The 26,340-nt window shown below is 36.0% G+C and overlaps 1 protein-coding gene and 1 long non-coding RNA gene across 2 annotated transcripts in view; one reads left to right on the forward strand and one right to left on the reverse strand.

Annotated features, from left to right (window-relative positions):
* Window positions 1-976, reverse strand: part of LOC116850691 — a 48,927-nt gene extending 47,951 nt beyond the window's left edge. The window contains exon 1 of the long non-coding RNA XR_004379408.1: window positions 927-976. This is a non-coding gene — a long non-coding RNA (uncharacterized LOC116850691). The remainder of the gene's footprint in view (window positions 1-926) is intronic.
* Window positions 977-1,805: 829 nt separating this feature from the next.
* The window catches only part of LOC116850689 (protein madd-4), a 253,077-nt gene continuing 228,542 nt past the window's right edge, over window positions 1,806-26,340 (forward strand). Inside the window, exons 1-2 of the mRNA XM_032829286.1 lie at window positions 1,806-1,823; window positions 1,909-2,031. The gene's annotated coding sequence lies outside the window, so the exon portion shown is untranslated. The remainder of the gene's footprint in view (window positions 1,824-1,908; window positions 2,032-26,340) is intronic.

Below are 26,340 nucleotides of genomic sequence, written 5' to 3' on the forward strand. Positions count from 1 at the left end.
TGATGTAACTCCTATTTATCAAGACTATTCTTGATAATATAGTCTTAATATAGTCTTAAATTATACTCGTAAAAATACAAAAATTTTAGAAAAGTTTATTGTCATACACTCATAAAAAGAATTTATTATTTTTATGAAAGTATATTATAAAATTAAAATATAGTCTTAAATTATACTCGTAAAAATACAAAAATTTTAGAAAAGTTTATTGTCATACACTCATAAAAAGAATTTATTATTTTTATGAAAGTATATTATAAAATTTTATCGAAGAAAAAGTAGGCTCTATATAATAAGCAAACCGAATTTTTGTTTTAATTTAATATTTAGTATTCTTGGTTAAAATGCTAAACTTACTAGAATTCATAATTTTGAGTAAATTATGATAAAGACTTGATAAATTTTTACGGATATATAAACTTATATATGAGATATTTGAAATATTTATTTGAATGCAATATAAAACTATGTGAATCAGATCCAAGTTTTTCAGTTGACCAAAAAATAGGAAAAAGGGCAATTTGAGTTCAAGCACAGGACTAATAGTGCTATATATCATATGGCTAAAAACCTTCCTTGTGTTAAATCGTAAATATTTATTGATAATTGGAAATCGTATAATATTTATTGAACATGAATAATCAATATAAAACAATCATACGTTTTGGCTCAACCATGAACCCTCTTCAGTGATAATAAAACTCAAGGTTTACGACACGAACGCATTACAATTAGTAAAAGACCAGCGCAAATTGACATGAATGTTCGTCGCAATATTAAATCCGACAAGACCGTTACCGAAATAATATTAAGTAATAAATTAATATTGAGAAGTAGCCGTCCTAACTATAAAAAACATATAAAATAAAATAAAAATAAGTAAAGTTGAAATATAATAAATAATTAAATCTGACAATATAAAATACCTTTGTTGAGTTCAGCTAAAAGTAAACCGATCCTGTCAACGATAACATCGTCACGTCTTCGAAATACAAATAATTACAGATTTATATACCTAGCATTAACATTGCGGAAACGACTTGTGGAAGAGAAAGAAACCAAAACAAAGTTTATTTTCATAACAAGCCGCAGTAGCTGGTGCCCAAATATTCAGTATCCTTTTGTGAGTTAAGACCTTGCTTCTGAAATTTGATGAAAATCATTTCTGAGATCAGTCGTTTTAAGTAAAAGCGTTCCTCATGTAATTTTCAGTTGAATGATATATGTGACCTTTATATATGTAATCGCGATTCAACCGAGAAACTTTCATCTAATTCTAAATTCAAACCTGAGTATCTCAATTGAGACGACTTTCAGGCTATAATTGTTAATATGCACGCCTATCTACAACTCTAAAACGGTACTCATTTCCTTTTTATGACTGTACTGTCGCAGAAAGAGAGATGCGAAGTTCTCAACAACACTTTCGTTTTCCAACGGTTTTAAAGACACGCTTTACACTCGAATTTAAATTGAGTTAACGTTAACAGCAAGTTAACGCGGTACCGCGGTGTTTCCCTTCCATTTTCCTGGTATGTACATCGCGTGCGGTCGTAAACAACCGTGGAAAAACAACGTTGACGTTCAGGGGTAAAACTCGACTTTCCGACCTCGCACGCCACTCGCAGCCATTACGTCAGCCGAAGCCGAGGGGTCGCCTGGGCCGTCCCTTCGTCGGCGAACCTCGGCATTAATTTTCCACGGGGTCACAACATCCCATTGTTATCTATCGTAAGGGCCGAGGCGCGCTGTATCTTAACGGGCGGGACAAATCGCCACGTGGTGCGCCGCGCTATTTCTCGTTGAATGTGACCAGCGGCGCTGTATGTTTAATAGATTCTACCACCCCAACGCGGAACCCCTAATAACTCCAGTCTATTTACGAGCGACGTCGCGTTCTGCTTACAGATATGCCTGCTGGGCCTCGTCGTGAGCGACAACAGCACGGTCGGCGATCACTCGATCACAGAGGACGTCTCGGAGATCGACAACGTCGCCGGCCACGATCTCACCAACGACGCTGTAGATCAGGTAAGATGCTTCCGTGTTCACCTTCATTGCTCCGACGTATGCGACCGAGCTTTGAAAGCCGGTACTCGTGATCCTTCGCCCGCTATCGACTTGGAAAGTTGGAGAATCGCGGTCATGGTTCGCGAGGGTGGCGAAAGGGCAAAAGGAGTTAGCCGCGCGCTCGATCTCGCGACTCGAATGACGTGTCTACTCGAATGCACAAGTGCCAACCGCACACGAGGAACGGGCCAATGCGAAACGCCGCCACGACGACGTACAGAGCTGGGTTGAAAGAGGCAGAGAGAAAGAGAGAGAGAGAGAGAGAGAGAGAGAGAGAGAGGGAGGAAGCGAGAGGGCTAAAGAAAACGTCACCGAAAGCTCCGCGAAAAATAAACACCTTTATTCACACGGCGGCCGCGAACGGAAATGGGTCGCAGAAATCGGACAACTGTGTTGTCGCTTTGCACCCGCAAAGCCATGTCCTGCTTTTACCTCGCTCCTCAACCCGCCTCTCACCCTGCCACTGTTCTCCTCTCCTCTCCTCGTCCGGCCATTAGGTAACTCACAGGAGAGTTTTGCGCGACTCTTTCCAGTTCGCGAAGAATGTTTAAGTTACTGTCCCTCTTTGCGTCCTGTGACGTCACGGCTATTTCTTCCCGCTCCGTTCGCTCTCGTGACGTTCCTCGTCCTGAAGTCGCGTTTCAGCGCCAATCAGGAAGACTGTCGCGGAGCTTCCTGTTGTTCCCGCGAATGAGCCGCCGCTTATTACGCATGATGTGACATCGGGGTCGCGCTACGGCCATGCCGACGGAGAGAGGAGGCGGTGTCGCGGTACATGCGAGAGGTTTTCCGGCGAGATTTACGACCACGGGACTTAGACCCGCTGAAACACACGCCGCGCGGTCAAACGTCCCGTTCTTCAAAATTTCACGCTCCATATCGCGCGGCGGGAACTCCTTCCGCAGAGTTTCACCCTTTCCGCGGGAGTGATAAGTACTTATTCGTGGCCTCCGAGAACGACGAGCGCGTGAACGCCCGGATAATCGATGCTGGAAATGGACGTCACGGAGATATTTTCTTCTCCCCTTCTTCAAATCGGCTAAATCGACGCGCGGACTGGTTCTCGGGTGATTTCGAACTCCTCGCCGATGAGAAAACTCTCGCGAATTCGCAGTTGCTTTCGTCCCGCGCATAAAAGTCTGTGATAAAAAAAAATTAAAGTTTTACGTGCGTGTGATTTTCTTTACGAATAGAGAACCAGAGAGGAGGAGGAAAGACAAACGAGTTACATTCCCTTAAAGTTACGAAAAAGATTTGTGCAGAGTAGAATTAACCAAGTTGAAGCATTGCCTGGACAGATCTCGAGGAAATCGTAAAATTTTTGTAGCATGAACGCGCGCTCATTTGAAAAAAAAAACTTACCGCGCTACAGAGGGAAGGAGGAGTCGAGTCCTCTTCATTTTCGTCGAGAGAAGTGTAACGAGATCGCCATCTCGAAACGCTTTTTCGGCATTTTGATTTTTCTTATGAATGATAGGAGAAGCCGGGGCTATTTGGCTATCGGGGTCAAAGTTGGCAAAATTGATTATTTCTACTGTTCTTTAATAGATTTTAGAATCAAGCAAACGAGGAAGCTATCTTTGATATGTTTAAAAATTTTGTCTGCTTAATTTTTTAACTTGTTAAAAAATACTAAAAATAATCGGTTTTGCCAACTAGTTCTGATCTACAGAAAATCTATCTGAATTTTCTGGAGTGAAGTTTCACTCTAAAAGTAGAGTGACCATCAAATTATTCAAGTTTCAATGATTTTTCTCTTATATAGAGTGAATTCCCTATCCTGAATCATCGTGAGAATATTTTTACTAGAGATTGAAGGATAAATTTGATGTACAGTCAGATTAAAAGTTGCAATAAATGTTTGCTGGGTAAGTTTAGTAACACATTTTATATCCAAGAAGAAAATTTGTTTTTCAGTTATTTCTTAGAAAACACACTTTTCTATTGGATGCAAAATGCATTGCAAAGCACATCGAGGAAAAGTGCAATTGTAATCTTTAATCATCAGACTGTATTCTATCGTCGTAAGGATATATTCACTGTATGCGATTAGCACATTTATTCACACGGAGTCAGAAAGAGTCCTTTAAGTTGAGTGAAAACTTTCACTCTTTCTCACTTATTTTGAATGAGAAATTTTGAGAATATTTCATACGTGTTACAGAGAGATCTCGATGGCGATCGCTTCTTTAGCTTTAACGTCACTCGGTTAAAATATTAAAGTCTCGAAAGAGACTGCTCCAAACGAGTTTTATTGGTCGTAGGTAGCGGAATGGTTAAAATGGGATATGCTTTTCCGCTGCTCTGAGCTCTTCAATTACGTCCAACCACATGTGACTCCTGATGGCTCGCTCGCCGTGGGTTCCGGTTCGCGTAATAATTAATAAACAGGGCATCGCCCATATATCTAGCCGAACCGTACATTCCCAACATATGAACGCGCGCAAAGATTAGTTTAAAAAGTACATGGCGTTCGTTCGATTCGCGTTTTCGCGTGTGCGTTTTCAACGGACCATCATACCATCGCGAGAGAGATAGAGAGAGAGAGAGAGAGAGAGAGAGAGAGAGAGAGAGAGAGAGAAAGAGATATATACTTTATGACCTTTAGGGAATATCGGAATGATACAAATATTATGTTTCGTTAGCTGACTTCGCTACTGTCGACTGATAAGAATAATAATTAGAATTTTCCAGTATTAATCATCAGAATTAATCATCGAAAGTACGAAATAAAAAATTCGAAGTTTTGAGTTATTGATAAGAAAACTTAATGGGAGACTGCGTTTAAATTTGCTTATTTAATATAATTACCTTCTCCGCATATGTAAAACATCTCTCTTCTGTATTCAAATATAAATTACGCTGAATGTTTAAAATATAGGTTCTATAAAGGTAAGACGAAGTGTATATCTGTCGGTTATAAGTGTGACCTATCCAATATTCGATAATTAAAGAGAGATGAGATTCTGGTTTAGAAATAGCTAAGAAATAGGAAGTTTCTATAGAATTTTGTCAAATAAATGAATAAAGATCAATATAGGTTTTTGATTATGCCACTTATCACTATTTGTAGCAAAGTGAGTTGAAGTTTGGTTCAAAATTATTTTTAAAATATTGAAATTCCGTTCTGGTTCTTTTGTATTTCGCGGTGCCATGTGCACTGGCGAACTGGCGAACAAAATTACAACTTGTCTAATAATTTGAAACAAATGGAAACGGAAAAATGTTAAAACTGCATTAAATTTATTAGAGAGTAAACCTTTGTTATACATATACAAGAAAAGTCGTATTTTAATAAAATAACGGCTGTTCGAATTTACGATTTTTTCCTTTTTTTCTTTTCTATTTAATATCCCAGGGAAATATTAATTTTGCTAATTTTTCCAAAGGATTTAGTTTCATTCTCCGGTTCATTTAATATAATTTTTAAACTTTCTTGTCCCATTTATTTTAAAATATTACACAAATGGTAATGTCTGCCAGTTAGAAGCGTCCAAAGGCGTCACGCACGCTATAGAAAAACCCTCACCACAAATAATTTCATTCTATTTTAAATAATTTTTTAGATTTAAAATGATGTTATAATCAAAATCCTATCTTTTCATTAGTTTTTTTTAATTCGTAATTACTTCCTATGTTTCTAAACCAGAACCACCCCTTAAAGCTTCCCAGATAGACTTTCATGATTATCATGATATGAGACAATCATGAGGAAAACTCTATAATTTTTTAAATTACATTTATAAGATATATACAGTTTATTAAATTATAATCATTAAATTTATATTATATAGTATGTAAATTTTTTCGTATTAATGTAGCTACAAATTTATTAAAAATTACAATATTTTCATATTACATTTTATATAACATATATATTATTCTAATTAAATTGTGATCATTTTTTCGTATTTCATCATTCTGTGTGATAAAAATATGAATGCCGCACGAACCACTCATAAAAGACGCAATCTTTACAAATCGACTAATAAAGTTGCTGTCAAATTCACGTATATTTGTTTATCTTCTCAGATAGCAACCTTTAATTATCTAACTATACTCTACCGTCGCAAGAACATATATACTCTGATCGATAACCCATATTCTAAAATTTCTAATCGATTGAGATATTCGTTGAAAGTCAGAAGTCAGAATCTGCTCTAAGCTTGAATAAAAGCAGTCACTCTTGTGACTTCAAGTAGCAGTATTTTCACTCTATTGTTTCGTTTTAAATACGATTTCACTCCAAAAGTTTGGAGAGTGCTCTATAAATGTCTTAGAGTGAAATTTTAGCTGAAGTAAATTCACCTTTCAGTTTTCAGCCAGATAAACTTTCATGATTATCACGACGTGAAACAATCGATCGGATGGAAACTTCACAATTTCCTTTAATTACGTTTATGAGATAAGTACACAGTATCGAATTAATCATTAATGAATTCAATCAAGCATCTATATACGAGTATTTTTTTTACCTCTTTTTCAAAAACTTTAAATATTCTAATTGATGATGCACCAATTTGAAGTTTATATTTAGTACATTAAGAATAGTCTCAATATTATTCTCGTAATCGTTTGAGATATAAACGGTTCAAAAGATTATACATGTCTTTATTGATTAGGACGATACTCGTCTTAAGCTTCACAAATCGATATATAATTTCTTAAAATATTCAAAGTTTCACAAAATCCCATGGAAAAGGGATCGAAACCTGGTCAAACTCTTTACATCGTACAATAACGTGAATTTTTTATTCTATTGATGCAACAAATGTATCTAAAAGTAACTTAGATTTTTACATTACATTTTGCATACTATTTAGAGCAAATTTTGATCATTCTTTCCACATTTCCAATTCCTCAATATACGTGATAAATATGAGTGCCATATGAAGCACCTCCCGTAAGGTACGCAACCATTACCAAATCGACTAGTATAAAGTCGCTACTAAATTTACGTGCACCTGTCTATGTGGCTTCTTTCTGGCTTCAGCGGCGCAGCTGCGTCGCGGTCTCGTACCTCTCGAGGAAATAAGATTTTACGTTTCCTAAGTGGGCCGCGCGTGGAAAGGAAAACGTTAGGGGCGCGCACTTCTCGTGAGAATAGCGCGCACTGCGCGCAGAAACGAGCCGTGTGTGCCACATAACGCCGTTAGCATCTCGCCACGTGACGTTAGAATGCACCCGCGGCCGTTGTCGCGAATGCACTCGCGTTTCCTAACGTCGTTGAATCATCCCTACACGCCGATTACGTTTCGCGGAGAGGGTGGGAGGGTGCTACACCCGCGCGGCCTTGCTGCGGGCAGCAGCGTGTGTCTGGCGGCGCCGCAAAGTACATGTAAATTGGCCGACGCACTTCGTAAATTCCGCTGTCTCGCGGAGTAATCGCAATCTCACGGGAAGCCGAGGTATAACGCGGAGCGGAAAAGTATCCGCCGTGAATCTCATCGCGCGCGCGGGCCTCCGCGGGAAAAAGAGAGAGAGAGAGAGAGAGAGAGAGAGAGAGAGAGAGAGTAAGAGAAAAATATCTGCCGCGTAACCACATATCACCGTTACGGAAACGTACTTATGGAAGTTCTATTTCGAAGTCCGAGGCGATTTCCGCGGGCGAACTTTTGCGCCATTTTGGAGCGATTCAACGAACGTGAACAACCACGTGTGTATGCGTGCGTGTGTTTATATGTATATCGCAAAAGTTTATAGAAATATCCTTGGGAACTAGCCGGGATTTTTATTAAAAATACGTTCCAGTCGCGCGAATGTCGGCGGAAGTATCGCGAAATACGCTCCGCACCGATATTTGGTTTGTATAGAGCCGTGTTATCTTCCTTCGGACAGCACCAAGCGACACGTTTGAGATAGAGAGGCGGGTATATGTTCTGCCAAAATCTCGTAAACTCCTCCGGCTAGTTTTGAGTAATGCTCAGGGGCTCTTTTTTCTCCAGGCGGGGAAGAGATTCGTACGATATTTGTTACGTTCGCAAAGTAACATTATCACTAACGTTGTCGTGGAGAAAAATGGTTCTCAGCCATCGCACGATATTGCAATATCTTCGGCTACGATATTAGAATTTCGGAGAGGCTCATTACAGTACACAACCGTGTTCGAGAGATGCAAGTACAGTCAAAACTCCTTATTCACGTTTTCGCGGAGTAAAAACTTACAACCACTCTTTTTATTCGCAATCAAAAAATTATTTGCGGCTAAATTTCAATTCTATTACATTATAATTCTGTTTTATCTATTAATAAGTAAATAAATAAACTCCGTCTTTTATATTAATTTGAGTTCAGGAGTCTACTAAATGCTGCAAAACAAGAGAAATTTATCAAATTTTTTCAATTAATTTTTGATCAAATATTAAATCTGATTCAAATAATTTCTTATATATAAGAAAAATATTTTAGACAGAAATTTTATATTCTTTGCAATCTGTATAATCTCTTAGATCTCTCAAATGTGTTATTTTTTATAGATTCTCAACCTTCATATGGCACCTAAGAAAATTTCAGTTACAAATTTATAAAGTATATTAGTATATAACATTCACGCATACATACACGGAGAAAAATAATTTTGCTCTTTTAGCAAAATCGTTGCTACTGCATATTCGTAGTAACACGAAAAAAATTTAATTGACGTAATTAATTTTACAAATTATTCTTTATTAGAGCAAAAGTTGCCAGAATATAAAAAATTTGTTGAGTGTATTTGTCCTAAAAATCACGTGAATTTGCTATTGATGCAAAATAATGTATTCTTAGTATATTTATTTGCTATCGGAGCAAAACTGCAACTGCTTATATAAGTCATCATCATGGTTCTTATAGCAAAATAATTTGTAGATTCAGCAAATTATATCCAGCAAATAGTGATTAGTACTCTTAGCGAAAATTTTGCTGTTTATATAATAACGAAAAGATTTTGCTAGACCAGCAGAGAATTTGCTGGGTCAGCAAATTATTTTTTTCCGTGTATATTCTGTTGTGGTATATTTATAATATTACACACATACATATTAAATAATATTTAATAATTTAAACTATATATATAAGTAATGCTTTCACATATGTTTCCCCTTATTAGATTTCTTGTTACGGAAAGATTTTCGTTTAGGATAGTTTCGCAGAATGCTCTTTCACTACTACGCGTTCCTCTGCGGTGTAACTGTTGGACGATTAAACCGACGAGTTTCGCGCGGCTTGTAATTCGTCACCGAGTGGGAAGGTGAACCGCCAGAGTCCGTAAAACACGATGGCGTCCAGCGAGACGCCGGAAAATGCGCGAACACTTTTACGGCGCGAGCGCTGGCACCGCGGTGACATTGCTACATACCTGAGGCGCGACTGTCTCCTTACGGTTACAGACCGACACTTTTATTCCGGATGTCATTCTGCCCCCGACAACCGGAAGCCGTCGTCGGTCGCGCGTAAAGCTTGCAAGCTTGCCAGAGGCTCCTTGTTATCGCGACCTCGCGGCTCGTTTCGCGCTCGTCTCGGAAGACGTGTGGCGGTGTACCGGATAGTCTGGGAACCACTGATCGCGCGTCAACCTCGACAATTCTGTGCTTTACCTTTGCTTTTACGGTTATTCCTTTTTTCCTCGCGGGTGTAAACCGCGCGCGATGCTCGCGGAAGGTTGATCCGCGATCGAACAAACTAATGGCGCGTTCGGGGCGGAAGAACTCATAGGAAAAGCGCTCTCTCTTCCTCCCTCCCCCTCTCTCTCTCTCTCTCTCTTCTCTCTCTCTCTCACTCTCCAACTCTCTTTGTTTCTCTTGTCAAAATACAAATTACATTTTGCGAAATTGAATAACCTGTTTTTTTTAAGATTAATGACTACGGTCGGCTTCGTCTTGGTGAAGATATCATTTCCTCGAAAATGAAATCTGCAATGTACGAACGATGAGTATGACGATATATATCTTAGATAAGTGCTAAAGGGATGGAAAGAGAGTTGTTTGTTAAATAAAATAGAAAATTATATTATATCTAATATCAAAAAATAATAATTTTCACGAGTGAAGCAAATTAAAAAAAAGATAGACTGCCTTTATAAACCTCAAAAATCCTGAAAAGCATTAAATAATTTTGAATTAATATTTCTGTGTACCTATATTCATACTGTAATATCTTAATGGTGTTAATACTCGATGTGAAAATCTGATCTGACTGATCAAATCAATAATTAAATAATATGAAAAAGGGCTAATTCGAGTTCAAGCACAGGATTAATAGTGCTATTAATAGTGCTAAACAAACAAAGTTTTATTTTCATAATAAGCCGCAGTAGCTGTTGCCCAAATATTCTGTGTCCTTTTGAGAGTTAAGTCCATGCTTTTGAAATTTAATGTAAATCATTTCTGATATCAGGCGTTTTAAGTAATAACGTTCCTCATGCAAAAATTTGTTTGTTTCCTTCTCTTCCAAGAGTTGTCGCCGCAATGTTAATGCTCGTGTATATAAATCTATTATTATCGCTTTTACTTAGACGTGGCGATGTTATCGTTGACAGGATCGTTTCACTTTTAGCTGAGCTCAACAAAGGTAATTTATATTGACCGTTTTAATTATTTATTATATTTTAATTTTACCTATTTTTATTTTATTTTATGGTTTTTTTATAGTTATGGCTACTTCCTAGTATTAATTTGAACTTCTTAATATTAGTCGGGTAACGGTCTTGTCAGCTATAATACTGCGAATAATATTCATGTCATTTTATTAAGGTCTTTAATTAATTCTTTTACTTGTAATGCGTTCGTTTTGTAAACCTTGAGTTTTTTTATATCACTGAAGAGGATTCATGATTGAGCTGAAACGTTTGATTATTTATATTGAGTATTCATGTTCAATAAATATTGCTCTATTTCCTAACACAAGGAAGGTTTTACCTATATGGTACATAGCACTATTAATCCTGTGCTTAAACTCGAATTAGCCCTTTTTCCTATTATTTAATTGATATCATTGTTATTGAGTTCTTATTTTTTTTCTCTTAAATCAATAATCATACACTGAAAGAAAATATCTAGAAATTTATTTATGGGAGAGATATAAAATTTATTTCTGTGAAATACATTTTACAAATATATTTTAAAGTATTTTATTTCAGGGTATCTTTTTTTATTATTTTTGTCCCTACAGTTATATAGTTACCCCTATCTAATTTGTTTTCTTCGTGATAACTTCTATTATTATTAAAATATTAGGATAGAATTGTATAAGTACATAACAATATTAAATTAAAATTATTTTTTATTTTTTAGGATTTTTGAGGTTTTCAAAGACGACGATTATTTTTTATTTAGTTTATTTTGTATCTTTTAATTATTTATTAAAAATTTATTTAAGATTTATTTGAAGTCGGTTCAAGATAGTAACGGAATTACCTAATTTTTAGATAACCTTAACAAATTGGATAATAGTATTAAGGGGATGCTGAAGCTGAAAACTTTATCGACAGAATACTGATATTTTTCTGCAAAGTTTACATCGTATTGGTTACACAGAATTACAAATATTTTTACGCAATAAAAGTACGTGCAAAAATAAATAGGAGCGTTGCTCGATATGTGACGAAAACGAACAAAAAATGTTTAACGTAAAATCTCAAGCTATTAATTAGCGTAATATTTGCGTAATCCAAAAGTTTCGCAGCTTGTACATACCGAAAGTGTGGCTGCTCCAAACAAAAATTTTGAAGAACATTACTCTACTTTTGCATCTACATTTGAAGGCTTAAGAATATCGAAAAAGTTTGCAGAAAGATTTTTACACATATATAGATAGGTTTTCCGTCGAATATGGTAAAACAAAGCAACGCACATTCATGTAAGTTCTATATATACAAGAAATACAAAAAAGCATGATTATGTTAACTTACATGAATGTGTGTTGCTTTTTTACCATATTCGATGACCATATCCTATTTATTTTTGCACGTACTTTCATTGCATAAAAACATTTGTAATTCTGTGTAACCAATACGGCGTAAACTTTGCAGAAAAATGTCAGTATTCTATCGGTAAAATTTTCAGCTTCAGCATCCTCGTAATCTATGTGAACTATATAGACAACACACACATACATAAGAAATACACACATACATATACACATACACTGAACAAATTGCAAAATATTTCATCTCAATGTCTCTAGCGGTTTTTGACTTATGAGGAAACATACCTACAAATAAACATATATACAAAACAAATTGAGCTTCCTTTTGAAGTCGGTTGATAAAAACGAACTACATTGACTCGATATTGTTTTAGACGTCTAACAAAGACATTCTTTTCAATATCCAAACTTCCTATGAGAATATTATAGATAAATGACAAATCTTTTGTACCAATCTAATGCATAGTTGATCTTGTGTTATTTGTACGAGCAAACAGCTCATATTTACTTATTATCCACACATCTTGCAAAATCTACGCAAGCACTTTTCTGTTGGATCAATTTAAATTTCAAGGGTGCAAGAGAATAATGTGCAGCTTTTCCATTCGGGCAAAGTCGAGCGAGGCAGAGCAATCCTCGTTTTCACGCACAAACCAAAGCCGCGATTAATCTCGAGCGTTTCGTGGTTAACGATGACTCCTTATTTTTGCGAGATACTCGCGATAGCCGAGGGAGCTTCGCCAGATAAGGGAAATAAGGTCATATCCCGTATAGGAGATATCGTACGCGATGCGTACGTCGTATACTTGCTCGTGATATTTCACTGTTTCCCAGTGATTGCATCGCGGCGGCGGTGAGCGTAAAACTAACTTTGCGGATCCTACGACAACGGCGCGGGGATTCCGCGCATAAGGCGGATCTGAAAAGCGAATTAGGATGTCGCGGCGGTATCGAAATATCGTTTGTCTCTTCGGCGTACGTGTGTTTTCGGTAGTGCAATTTCCCTCCTCCTTCCTTCCTCCTCCTGCTCTCCCGCGCAACCCGCGAATACCCCTTGCATACATGGTGCATAGGTTGCGGGGTTTCGCTGGATATGAGTTCGTCGAAATTCGAGAGAGACTGACTCTTCCTGGCGACTCTTTCGGCTAAATGCCTTTCTGAAATTGCAGGCCGATAAACCGGATGACAATTCGCGGATATAGCATCGATTAAAGACACGTTTATATGACCTATCTGCTCGACGATCTGTCGGGGTTTTATTAACCCTGGAAAGGTAGCGTGAATAACTTTCACTCATACTGAAAGCCTTAACCCTATAAAAGGTTGTGATAATCTATAATATAATATAGTTATAGATTACACCTTTAATAATAACACTACATGAAGAAAATGTTAAAGTTTTTCCCAATATAAATTATTCTCGATTTTGTTTATATATTTGGTTATTTATTTAATAAAGTAAATGGAAAAAATAATTTTTTTTCTTTGTGATACAAATACAAAACTAACAAATCAAAAAAAAGGAAATAAAATTAATACAGTTGTGCGATTGCTCCAAAGTAATAAAGGTACCAACAATTGAGTGTACCTAACAAATTTGCTATATTATATATATATATATATATATATATATATATATATATATATATATAATAAAAATTACAAAATAAATTTACAAAACTATATTTCTAATAACGCAGGAATAGGCTGCTGACACAAAGTCTATTTTGCTAAGGAACAAAATAAATTTCACTAAGGACATAGCAAATTTTTTAATAGTGTTTCGGTCTCTAAAGTATAAATAGCGTGTATGAAATAGAAAAAAAAAAAATACTGCAGAATGCCGACGTATTCCTTGTTTACAAAATTCTATAGCAATTTTTAACATAAAATGCTCTTTTTACTTAATAAATAAGTAAGTACAAGGAAAAACAATTCCATTGGTGCAACCAAATTTTCGATTGCTCAGGGATCAGACGAAAACTCGGCTGTAGCAACAGAAAAATTCCTTTATGAGGCTTCTGTATAGTCAATTCTTCTTAGTTGCCTCAACCGAATTCTAATATCGCTAAATATTCTTGGTTGCGACAACAGAAATATTAGTTTTCATAACAGTGATATCGCTTCTGATCACTTAATTTTCAATTAGTTCCTATTCGGTTGCATCAACTGAGGTTTTTTTACGTGTAGTAAACAATATTGGCTATTAATCGACTAATGTTTTCTTTTACTAAAATAAACGGCAATTAGTAATCAAAATCAATTGATTGTCGTATCACGCATAATGCAATCACGAATAATTTAGTTTATTGATGAAATTAATTATTAATTATTAATCGATTATCTTATATAATGGATCGCATCAAAGTCTAGTTAATAATGAATTCTATCAATCGATGAAATTATTTGTGATTTTCAATGTGACAACTGAATAATTTTAATTATTGATTTGCCGATTATTTTAGTCAAAGAAAACTTTAAACAATTAATATACTGGCTTCAAAGAAAACTTTAAACAATTAATATACAATTAATAAATGATTTATCACTATCTTTAATAATATGATTAAGATAGAAATGAGTATCTTACTCATTCAAGTAGTATCTCGCAAAAAAGCAGTAGTGAATGTTGAAATATAAATATTAGAAGTGGAGCTTATATATATATATACACCCAATATCCCAAAACTACCGGATATTATTTTAATGGCATATTCTTTAGAACATTTTGAAACGAAAACTTTCATACAAAAATGGGGCGAGAAGCGATTATATTTCACCAATAACACGCCGCAATGACAAGTAATAAAGGTGTCACGCGCCGTATAGAATAGCGAACATCTTCATGATAATAATTAATTGATTGACACTTTGACAGATTAAGTTGAAATATGTCATTTTTACTGGAATCATATTTAAGATATCTTACAACTATTATTCATAATAGTCTATTAATCATATTAATCATATTATCTATAAACTATTAATCATATTATTATAAAAAATAACTAATGCAATGCATAGAGAAGTAGCAAAACATATTATAACAATGTTATTGTAAATTTATACAATGATCATAATATTGTAAAAAAAGTGACATTCATAGGAGCACTTTTATCACTTGTCATTTCGACGTGTCTGAACGCGCGAAATCTCAGCCCTGTTATTGGTGAAATATAATCGCTTCCCGTTTGAAAACTATTATAACCTTGACATTTTTATATCAAAGTTTTCGTTTTAAAATCTCCTAAAGAATCTAAAGCCTAAAATGTCCTAAAGCCATTAAAATAACATGCGGTAGTTTCGGGACACCCTGTATATATATAGTAGCAATTTTGACTTCAACTATCTCAGCTTCGGCATAGTCTATCTTTTTCTAATTGCACATACATATCGACCATATTTTGATTAACACATACTGTTAAAGTTTGAAAAGAATAGTTTATGAAACTATCCTGAAAAAATTGTTTATGAAATAACTATTTTAAGATTCTCAGTGCGAGTAAAAGTTACGTCATTTTTACGTCAAGGATTTGTTAAATTTGTTACATACTCGTGTGCGTGTTATATTCCCAATGTTTCAAATTGATTTGCGTTTTGATAAAAAAATCAGCATGGAGTCTCGGCAAATTCGCCGATTAATTCGCGCGGAATGCGGAAGAGCAGCGTGCTCGCTGCTAGCTAGGCGAATCTACTCGATTCGTGGCGAACGAGTGAGATGCCTTTCCAAGAGAGGTATCTCTCGTCTCTCGAGGTTCATTGTGCGCTCAGTAGACAATCCAGTCGGTACCCGAAACCCGTGCCAACCCTTCGTCTTCCAAGGTCTATAGTCGAGCTTTTATAAGAAAACGCGCCGGGATAACCCGTGGAACGTGCTCTCTCCCACATACACGAGCGCCCGACCTACAGACTTTATGAATCCCTCTTCATATACATGTTACTTGAAATGCGCCGCTCCTAAGGACGTATTATATGCCAGGGAGTTTGAAACGAGAAACATTAAACCCTCTCTGGAACACACTTCCGCGCACAATCAACGCAATGAAGAAACATAGATTTTCATATGGCTTCATTTCCGCGCGCGCTCGCGCTCACGTGCCACGGGAAAAAGGATGATAAATTGGAAACAAGTTACATATTTTGCCAGGGGAACAATTTTGTGGGGGGAATTGCTTGGACAAAAAAAAAATCGATTTTAATTGGCAACCAACATTTTTGCACTCGCGCGTACTGTAGCGTATACTTTGAAAAGATATTCCAAATATGAACACGCTTGCAAACGTTTTGCTTCCTTTGTTTTCATACTCTCACCTTGTGCTGTATAATCAATTTTGCTTCACATATTATTATACATGTGTGTGTGTGTGTGTGTGCACATCGCAGAGTGACGCGAGCGTATTATTATGTTTATGTAAAAATATACAACTGAGCAACCTTGGCTTTTATGATGCGCCAAGCACTATAATAGATCCATTGAAGGATGAATAATGGATGACAAGGACGATAATTACGACGGCCTAATTAAATTTTCTTGGCCGTATTAACAATTGAGTCGGTTTGTTCGATTACCGCAGAATAGCGCAGCCGTGTAATTGACTGCTGATAAATTATTTTTAGCGCTCATATTGTGAATTGCCCGCAGTTATACGCCCTTATACCTCGTGATCCACATTTGGACGGACATAAATAGTCTGTCGGTGTCAAATTAATCAATTTGTCTCGTGCAAATTTAAACGCGGATTATTAGCGAACTTCCGGCTGCGGCGTGCCTACGTTTTACGCAAATTAGCGATTCCGATATTTTCCCTGCCGCACGCGTGACGTCTTCGTAATGCATTACTGTCACCCGGTAATGCGACTGTACTATTTATTTGTATTGGTAATACATAAACGCGATAATAAATAGCATCAATTGTAACGTGACATAAATTTTCCAACTTGTTTAGAATCTCTGCAAAACTTCAAATTCATTAATGAACTTGTCTCACTCTTCTTCCCGCATTCATACAAATCATATAAAAGACTTTATGTGTGTAATGAACATTCCTTTACAGGGTGAGGAATTACTTCTAAAAAGTTAGTACATTACCGCGTGCACAACACATATTTATGAAGTAACGCACACGGAGAAAACGTTGTATTAAAAATTACTGCAAAGCTTTTGTAATGTTGGAATACAGCGAATTATGAACCGAACTATATATTTATTTAAAAATCTTGTGTACGTTTTACTCTAAAATTATTGTAGAATTCTCGAAAAAAAAATTAGTATAATTATTTCAATGTTTCTTTTATCATATGTACTAAGTAGATCGTAAATTTACTATTTCTACACAAAAAAATTAGGACCTACTTAAAACTAATACATTCAAATTAACAGTAATTACTTCGTATATAAGCAACGATATAGTGTAATTATATATATAATATATACATAACGACATAATAAAATTTTAAAGTTTTGGATATGTATATCAAATTATATTAAATTATAATTTTATTTAAATATTATAATAGATTCATAAGAAACATGATATGATTATTTTGATGATAATTATATATCCTTCCGCTATTTAAAAACATTATATTCTTGATTAATATTTGTTACTTTCCATTAATGAAGATTAATTTTGAATAATGACAGATTTTTCTTTGAATCATGCATATATACTCTTACAAGTAACTTGACTTCGTTTAACGTTATGTAATCTGATTTGAAGATTAATACGTCAAAAATAAAAATATTTTCCAAACAAGAATATCCTTTTTTTTATGTATAATAATATACATTAAAATTGCAGTTTGGATCATTTTTACAAAAGCACTGTAGAAAGGAATATAATTTTAACGTAATTTTTAATACAACATTTTTTCCAATCTTTTTCATGAAGTTTAGAAAACCATTTTTTCGGATTTATTATTGTCCATTTTGCATAGGGGAAAGTTACCGAAATCGTACCGGTTTTCTAAATCGTATATCTCATTAATTTCTTTATTGAATATGGACATATAATAGTGAAAACGAAAAATAAATGAGTAATGAAAAAGAATATGAAAAATATAAACAAAAAATTTTCAGATTATATCTTATCTTGTGCGTATCTACATACATTTTAAAAAATCAGATACGATTTAGAAGACGATTTCAGCAATTCTCCCCTACATGTATTCTTAAGGTAACCAAATTTCCCAATCCTGAATTCGGGACACTTCATAAATGTGTGAAACGGGGGGAGGGGGATAAATAGATCCGAAAATTATTTGACGATCATTGAAAATGATCACAAATTCGGTGTCCCGAATAGCACTCGAAAAAATTCGGGACAAAGGGTGAAAAATCGGGATGTCTGGTCACTTTAGCTGTATGTGTCGAGAAGGGAGGAGATTATTCCGTAATAATGTACTTACGATATGTCCTGATGACCGCACGTCGTTGTTTTTGGCACTCTAATACTTATTTCCGCAGGAGACTCACAGGACCCAAGCGAAAGACGTATGGAATACGGAGCATTGTGTCCTTGGCAGTTGCTCGGCATGAAAAGATCGCAGACGCGCGCGCTGTCAATCACGTACACCAAAAGTTCATTAGCGCGCCGAAAGTGCCAAAAGTGCATGAATGTGAGAGCGCGCCAGTGATGCGAACGAGGTCGCACGTCTACAACGACGCGATCTGTACACTCAGTTGCATTGATGCTATACCATTCATCAAATCAATAGTCACTAGAAAGTTTTGACCAGCCGTGTCCGTTTCTACCTGATCGTTTTTCATGATTGTTAATTCATCCGGCAAGCACAATCCGAGAGTGTGTCAAAACAGACATGTCAAAGTGACATTTTGACAGTTTGACGTTTCGTACATACGTGTTAATAATAATTTAATAATTATAATTTTATATATTAACTTTTTATTCGTCTTTTTTTAACATTCTTACTCTTCTTCTACTGATTGTACATTACACGTGAGCGGATAACCTTTTGATGAAAATACATATGTATGAAACGTCAAGCTGTCAAAATGTCACTTTTGTTTTGTCACATTCCCGCTTGTCGGATAAATCAACAGTCATGAAAAACGATCAGCTAGAAACGGACACGGCTGATCGAAATTTTCTAGTGATTATCAATTTAGTGAATGGTATAGCGGCAATGCAACTGAATTACGGCAGACGCCTTAACCACTCGCTCGAGTTGTTAATCATTCTAGATCAATCGCGTTCATTTCGCATTACGAGGTTGTCATCGTGATTATTTAATCTAGGCGTCGGTAATGAATCGCGCGAAATGCTCGATCTTTTCGCGCCAAGCAGCAGCCATGGGCACACATCGATCCACATCGCTCCGCGTTTCTCGCGTTTTTTATCCGTTGAAAGTGAGTCTCGCACGTTCATAAGTCTCGGGAGTGTCGAGAACAGCGATATGCTATCTCCGGGACGTATCGTGAAGACGTCATTTGTAAGTAATCTTTTCGTTTCTCCTCGCGGTATATGTGCCAGGTATATAAATATGAAACCGGAATTTTTGTATAGAAAATACACGTTTATTGTATGAAAATGATAAAAAATATTTTATTCGAAGTATTGCCCATCGCTAGCTATACATTTTTCCCACTTGTCTGACAATTTGTGGATGCCACGCCAAAAAAACTGTTGCTCTTTTGAGGCAAACCAGTCATCGAGCCATTTTCGTACATTTTTGTAAGAAGTGAAGCGCTGCTTAGCAAGTGCGTGTCCCATCGATGCAAATAAATAGTAATCGGACGAAGCCAAGTCTGGTGAGTAAGCCGCATGCGAAAGTATTTCCCAACTAAACGCCTCAATCGTTTCCTTGACCAGTTTTGCTGTGTGTGATGGTGCATTATCATGAAGCAAAATCACTTTGTGTTGCCTTTTTTTATATTCTGGTCGTTTTTTACGCAAAGCTTGATTCAAATAGATCATTTGTTGTCGGTAGCGTTCAGTATTAACGGTTTGACCAGGTTTTAGCAGCTCATAACAGATCACACCCTTCTGATCCCATCAAACACAGAGCATTGTTTTTCGTCCATAGCGATTTGGCCTTGCAGTCGATGTCAATGGTTCGCCTGGAGTTACCCATGATCTTTTACGCTTAGGATTCTCAAAATATATCCACTTTTCATCGCCAGTCACAATTCGATGGAGAAATGACTTTCTTTTGTACCCAGCATTTCGCAAGTTTTTCGGTTTTTCGGTTTTTCTGCTGTCTTTCATTCAGTTCATGTGGAACCCATTTTCCCATCTTCTGGATCTTTCCCATGGCTTTCAAACGTATGGAGACGGCTTCTCGTGTCACATTTAATTGATCCGCGAGTTGTTGTTGCGTTTGAGTGTCATCCTCATCCAACAATGCTTGCAATTCGCTGTCTTCAAACTTTTTCGGTGGTCTTCCACGTTCTTCGTTTCTCACGTCAAAATCGCCACTTTTGAATTTTTTAAACCACTCAAAGCACTGTGATTTACTAAGAGCATGCTCACCGTGAGCTTCGACAATCATTCGATGCGATTCTGCAGCAGTTTTCTTCAAATGGTAACAGAAAATCAGTGCTGTCCGCAAATCGTAGTTTCCAGGCACAAAATTCGACATGTTCAACGCTATTACAAACTATGCTGTTGTATGAAATTTGTATTGTTGTGAGTTGAAAATCTTTATCAGAGATCTCAACAAGGAAATGGCGCCAATGACGCGGTTTGACGATAACTACATTGACAGCTAGGGTCATCTATGGGCAAATTCCGGCTTCATATTTATAGACCTGGTAAGGTGATCAGATTTCCCAGCCCTGAATTCGATACACTTCATAAATGTATGAAGCCGGGGGAGGGAGGTAAAAAGATCCGAAAATTATTTGACAATCATTAAAAATGATGACAAATTGGTGTCCCGAATAAAAACTCGAAAAAATTCGAGACAAAGGGTGAAAAATCGAGACTGTCCCGAAAAAATCGGGACATCTGGTCACTTTATTATTCTACATGTTCAAAGCAACGATTATATCCGTTACTATAACTCATAACTTATAACAATTACAAGCGGCGCGTCCCCAAGCCTGTTTACTTGTGTAAATTTTCGCGCGTGTCGTGGCACAAAGCACAGCCGATATCGCGGCCGACGACAAAAAAGCGGCAACGTAGGGCTTCGTAAACGTCCGGGGGAATCGCTGATAGCCGGCTGTGCGTGCCGTTACAATGAGCATCTGAATCTCTTTCTTCGTGTCACGGCACGGAGGAATGTCTCGCCGTTCATGCGCCTCTAGTGGCACTCGCCGGTTATGAAGAGGGTAGAAAACTGTCGACGCGGCGCCGGCACGTCGGCCTATACCTCGGTTATAACAGCCTAATTGCATTTAACGGGTGCTCAGTCACGAGGGTATCGCATCGCGTATGTACGTTATCGCGTTGGGCTGAACGGCTGTTCCCGCCGAAACGCGTACACGTAAGTTAACGACGCTCGTTTGAAGCGAGCTTGCGAATATAAACGACTCGAAATTAGCGTAACCGATACTAACAACGTATCTCGGGTAACGCGGCATGTAAGATACATGCCTTTCCCGCGCTCGCGAAATGCGGCGCAGCCGCGCGATGAGGCATGAGACATTCATGCGGAAATATACGATGAGCTCGCGTAATATCGCGCAGCTCACGGCGAGCTTTGTACGTGAACTAGAAGACACCCCTCTGGCAGTATAACTTTCTTCTCATTTTCATTTTCTTGTTCTTCTTCTCGACCATTAGTGGATAATAATAAGTAGATGTAATACGTGGGAAAGAGGAGGGGGAGGGGGGTAGAGGAAATTTTCTTACGCGTAATTTAAGCATTTGTGAGAATTGCTTTTCTCTTATCTCTGGAGATCGTGAAGAGAACGGCTAAGTTTAACCTGATTGATGACAATTTTTTTTGTATACGATTGAAGCTCACGTCGAATCGATTCCATATATGTAACTCTCTAATCTGTGCCGCTGCCGAGGAAAATGGCTCGAAAGAGTTCCAATTTCAGCAGAGGGCGTCAAAGATAAGTATCAGCTAGCAGTGGCAGCTAATTCATGACATGACATGCGCTGCATGTTTATGGTTTGTCGTCAAATAACACTGATGCAGAATTTATCAATGAAATCTTGATCAGCGATTAGCAATAATTGATTGTCAAATAATACATGGCAGGTCAAAATCGTGGGGACCACTCATATAGTACGGTAAGAGGCTCAAATTAGAATATTAATTAGTTATTTTTTTCGAATCGACTCGATGTGAACTTTAATAATTTATACGAAAAAGATTGTCATCATCGAGGAACCCAAAATCAGAAAAGTCTACGAATCTTTGGCCGCATTCTTTCTGTAAAAGATAATCAACATTAAAACTGCTTTTCGCAAATCGAATTTATAACAGAATTAAAGACGTAAAATTGTCGTCAGATTCAAAGTGACGACTGCTTTCGATAACATTACGGTAACATGATAATTTATTGGTAATTTTTGTAAAATTTGTTGTTTTTCATAATTTTATGCACAAATATTTGTATCTATTTGTATTTCCCGCACTAATATATAAAGTAAAACAACATTCTTCTTATATTCACATCAAATGTGCATCGAATAATTTCTGAAGTCTTTCAGATGAAAAAAAGGAAACCATATGTATATATATATATATATATATTTTTTTTTTTGTTAACTTCTTAGTACTGCATTTTCTTGCATTTTCTTGAAGTACTAAAAAGTTTATAAAACATTCTGAAAAATTCCCGGAGCTCTATGAGAAGACATTAAACAATTTTTATTTCTTACCATTTTTCGGTAAAGTTGGTAGAATTCGAGTAAAAAATTATTAAAACCAATAATTTTGTAGATATTTCCATAAATATCTTAGAAAATGGAGCTCGAAAAATTCGTTCAAACAAAAGTTGTTAATTTCTTTACGAAGAATAAAATTCCGTAAGAAAAAATTAATGTTTCTATTTAAAATGCAAAGTTGACTTTCGAATAACCTTCAGAATGAGCTCCGTCAAAGTCACCTTCAGATGTCCCCCTCTGAATCCAACAACTTTTGTCTAAAACATTTTTTGAAAAAATTTCTCTTTTTTGAGATTTTCATTTCTTAAAATGCCATTAAAAAATGTCAATTATACACTACAGTGTCTAGTAGCTGAAATAGCAAGATAATTAATAAAAATGTTGTAAGCCTGTAAGATGAAAAATATAGATTGAGACTGTTTTCGCGGTATAAAAAATATATAGATTGAGGCTTTAAACATTTTTTTAAGTTGCTCTAGTTACTATGTACCCAGTTTCCTAATTACTATATGTTGTATATAATATATCAATATACAATATCAAAATATTTTATGGAAAATATGAGTTAAATAAAGTGTCTTATCTATTTTTAAAGGCTAAATGCTCTTTTGAGCTTTATACACAATTTTTTTATTTCTGTAATTTTCTTCTAAATTACCATTTTATCAGCTTTCCAAAATTACCGAGCGATTTACTGAATAAATTATAGTCAAACTGAGCTATTTTCGTCTGTACGCAGAACGTTTACATTTTTCACGAGAAAGTTCATGATTGAGGCAACTTGCGAAACTTGTACAAATTCTTAAGTATATCCAATTTAACCTCACACTCTCGAGATCATATTTATCGCTTTAGTTTCATGGGGCGATCTTCCAGAGACACGTGGGGAGAACGGGGAGGACGCACGCTCGAGCAAATCGCGATTTTTGGAATGCGCCGCGAGATTTCAATCCATTTGGCCGCGAGATACACGACAAGATCACCACACGTGTCCGCGGGACGCCAAAAGACATTAAAGAAGATAAACAGGCGAGGACTCGGCCTCATTCATAATTCATGCCGCTAATTTCTCAAGGTGGCGTCCGCGTTATTGCATTATCCGGAAAATCCTTGAATAATTCTCATCCGGCGAACTCTCGGCGCGTACTTTCGCCCGGTTACCGCTTTATCCGTCATCGCCCCGCGAAGCCGTCGCTCCGACTGCACGCAGATGCACGCGGGTGCATTCGCGCGTAGCTTCCCAAGTCGAAATTTTGATCTTACTTTCAGCCTCACTATTCCATTCAACACTTATTTTCCCGAGTCAAAATTTTGATGCTACTTTGACGCTCTTAAGGATAGTTTGCGCCTATTTAGACGGTTTATAGCCCAGGCAAAACCTACTTTGAGGATATTGATACTCATTAACTTCTCTTTTAAATCTTTAACTCTACCTTGTCAAAATTTTGACGCTCTTAAAAATAATTTAAGCCTACTTAGATAATCTACAACTTAGGTGAAACCTATTTTGACGATATTGACACTCATTTCCGAGTCGAAATTTTGACCCTATGTTGAACCTTGAATTCTGCACCGCAGTAGGAGCTAAAATAGCAAAGTAGGTTTAATTCTAATGATATAATTTATTCCTACTTTGACTCCGATGATGTCTGAAATATATGCAACAAATAAAATATATATTTTGTATGTTATTTGATATTTCTGTTTCGTTATTTATTAAATTTTTTAAATATTTCTATAAAATACATATATTCTATGTAGGAGCTAAAGCTTCAATAGAGGTTCGCAACTGAACCTATTTTGCTCCCTAAAATCTTACTATTACACAACCCACTTTGACGCTAAAGAAAGCGAAATCGGAAATTTCAGACATCATCAGGGTCAAAGTAGGAGTAAATTATATCATTAGAATTAAACCTACTTTGGTATCTTAGCTCCTATTGTGTAGAATTCAAGGTTCAACATAGGGTCAACATTTCGACTCGAGTTGATACTTTAAAACCTACATCAACCTCTTTTGATTCCATTTAATCTACTCAAGTCGAAATTTTGACCCTACTTTTAGTCTCACTATTCCACTCAACATCTATTTTGACGCTAAAGAAAGTGAAAAGGGAAATTTCGGACATCAACAGAGTCAAAGTAGAAGTAAATTGCATCATTAAAATTAAACCTACTTTTCTAACTTAGCTACTACTGCGTTGTAGAATTTAGAATTAGAAGGCTCAATATAGTGCCAAAATTTCGACTCGGGTTTACCGACGCCCCGCGCTTTATTCACTTTATTCGTAAAATGGCTCGTGCACCGAAGGGAAAACAAATTGAATTGTTTTCCGAAGGCATTAACTCCGTATACCTGGTTACCCGCGATTTTCAAGTCGACGTATTGAAGTGGAATTCATTAACACGACAATTGTGCGATTTACAATACGTTAAATTCAAGACTTAAAACGTCGATGAAATTCTGTAAGTGACTTCAGATTATTCTCGTGTAATTATGCATTTATACATAATCTTAGGCGATGACTGGCGCTCGATTTAACCGATTCAATTTCCCACTGATTAATTGATTACGTCACACTGGGCGTGCATTTAATTAAACACTTACCGCCTTTTGATATCGGGGACTTCCATTTATGTCCCTCTGTTAGATTTTGGATTCGCTCTCTTTAAATTTCCGGGATTAATATCTCATTGAAAACGATTGTCTGAAAAATTCACTCCAAGAGGTGCAGTGAAAATAGAAAAAAGAAAAGAAATTAAAAAACGTCACCACTCGGGATCGCACGAGTGAGTCTTTTCAGTCAAACTTACAGTGGATTCTGATCCTGTACAAGTGGATATTTCTACTCGTTCTAGTAGATTTGTTTCTGTGACAGTGAAATACATTAGATTCAATCCCCAATTTTTAATGAAAATATTCACTAGATAGTTTACAGCAGAGAACTCGTTCTATGAGTCAGCAAGGAATTATTTAAAAGTTCAAGTGATTCAGCTATTACTCTATTTTCAAGTGAAATTTTGCTTGAAGAAATTTAGAGAAGTTTTTAAAACTATTTTAACAAAAATAAAATCTCAAAAGCCCTAAAAGTTACGAAATAATAAAAAAATCTCAAAAACCCTAAGAATTACGAAATAATGTTGAAAACCTGATTAAATTATACACAATAAACATACTTTTTTCATTATTTATTTTTCCATAATTATATAGTTATTATAATTAGTTCTTAACTTATTTTCTAATATCATTAGCATATTAAAATAGGATTGGTACACATAAATATAAATTCAAAATTATCTCATACTTTTTACATTTTTAGATTAGATTTTTTAGATGACACTTCTGAGATTTTTGAGATAGCGGTTTTTTATAAAAATTTTTTTTGTGTTTTGTGTTTTCTAATTATTTACTGAAAAGGTTCTTCTTAAAGTCAATTGAAAATAAAAATCTCGTTTATATCTCTAGATGTTTTGGATTTTTTGGATTCTCAAGAAAGTAATGGAATTAACTTTCTTCCCCAATTTACTTCATCAATTTTCAAGTCACTCGGACAAACCC

This window comes from Odontomachus brunneus, unplaced genomic scaffold (genome assembly GCF_010583005.1).
Source record: "Odontomachus brunneus isolate Ranch 3 - 2012 unplaced genomic scaffold, Obru_v1 Obru_scaffold_152, whole genome shotgun sequence".
NCBI lineage: Eukaryota > Metazoa > Arthropoda > Insecta > Hymenoptera > Formicidae > Odontomachus > Odontomachus brunneus.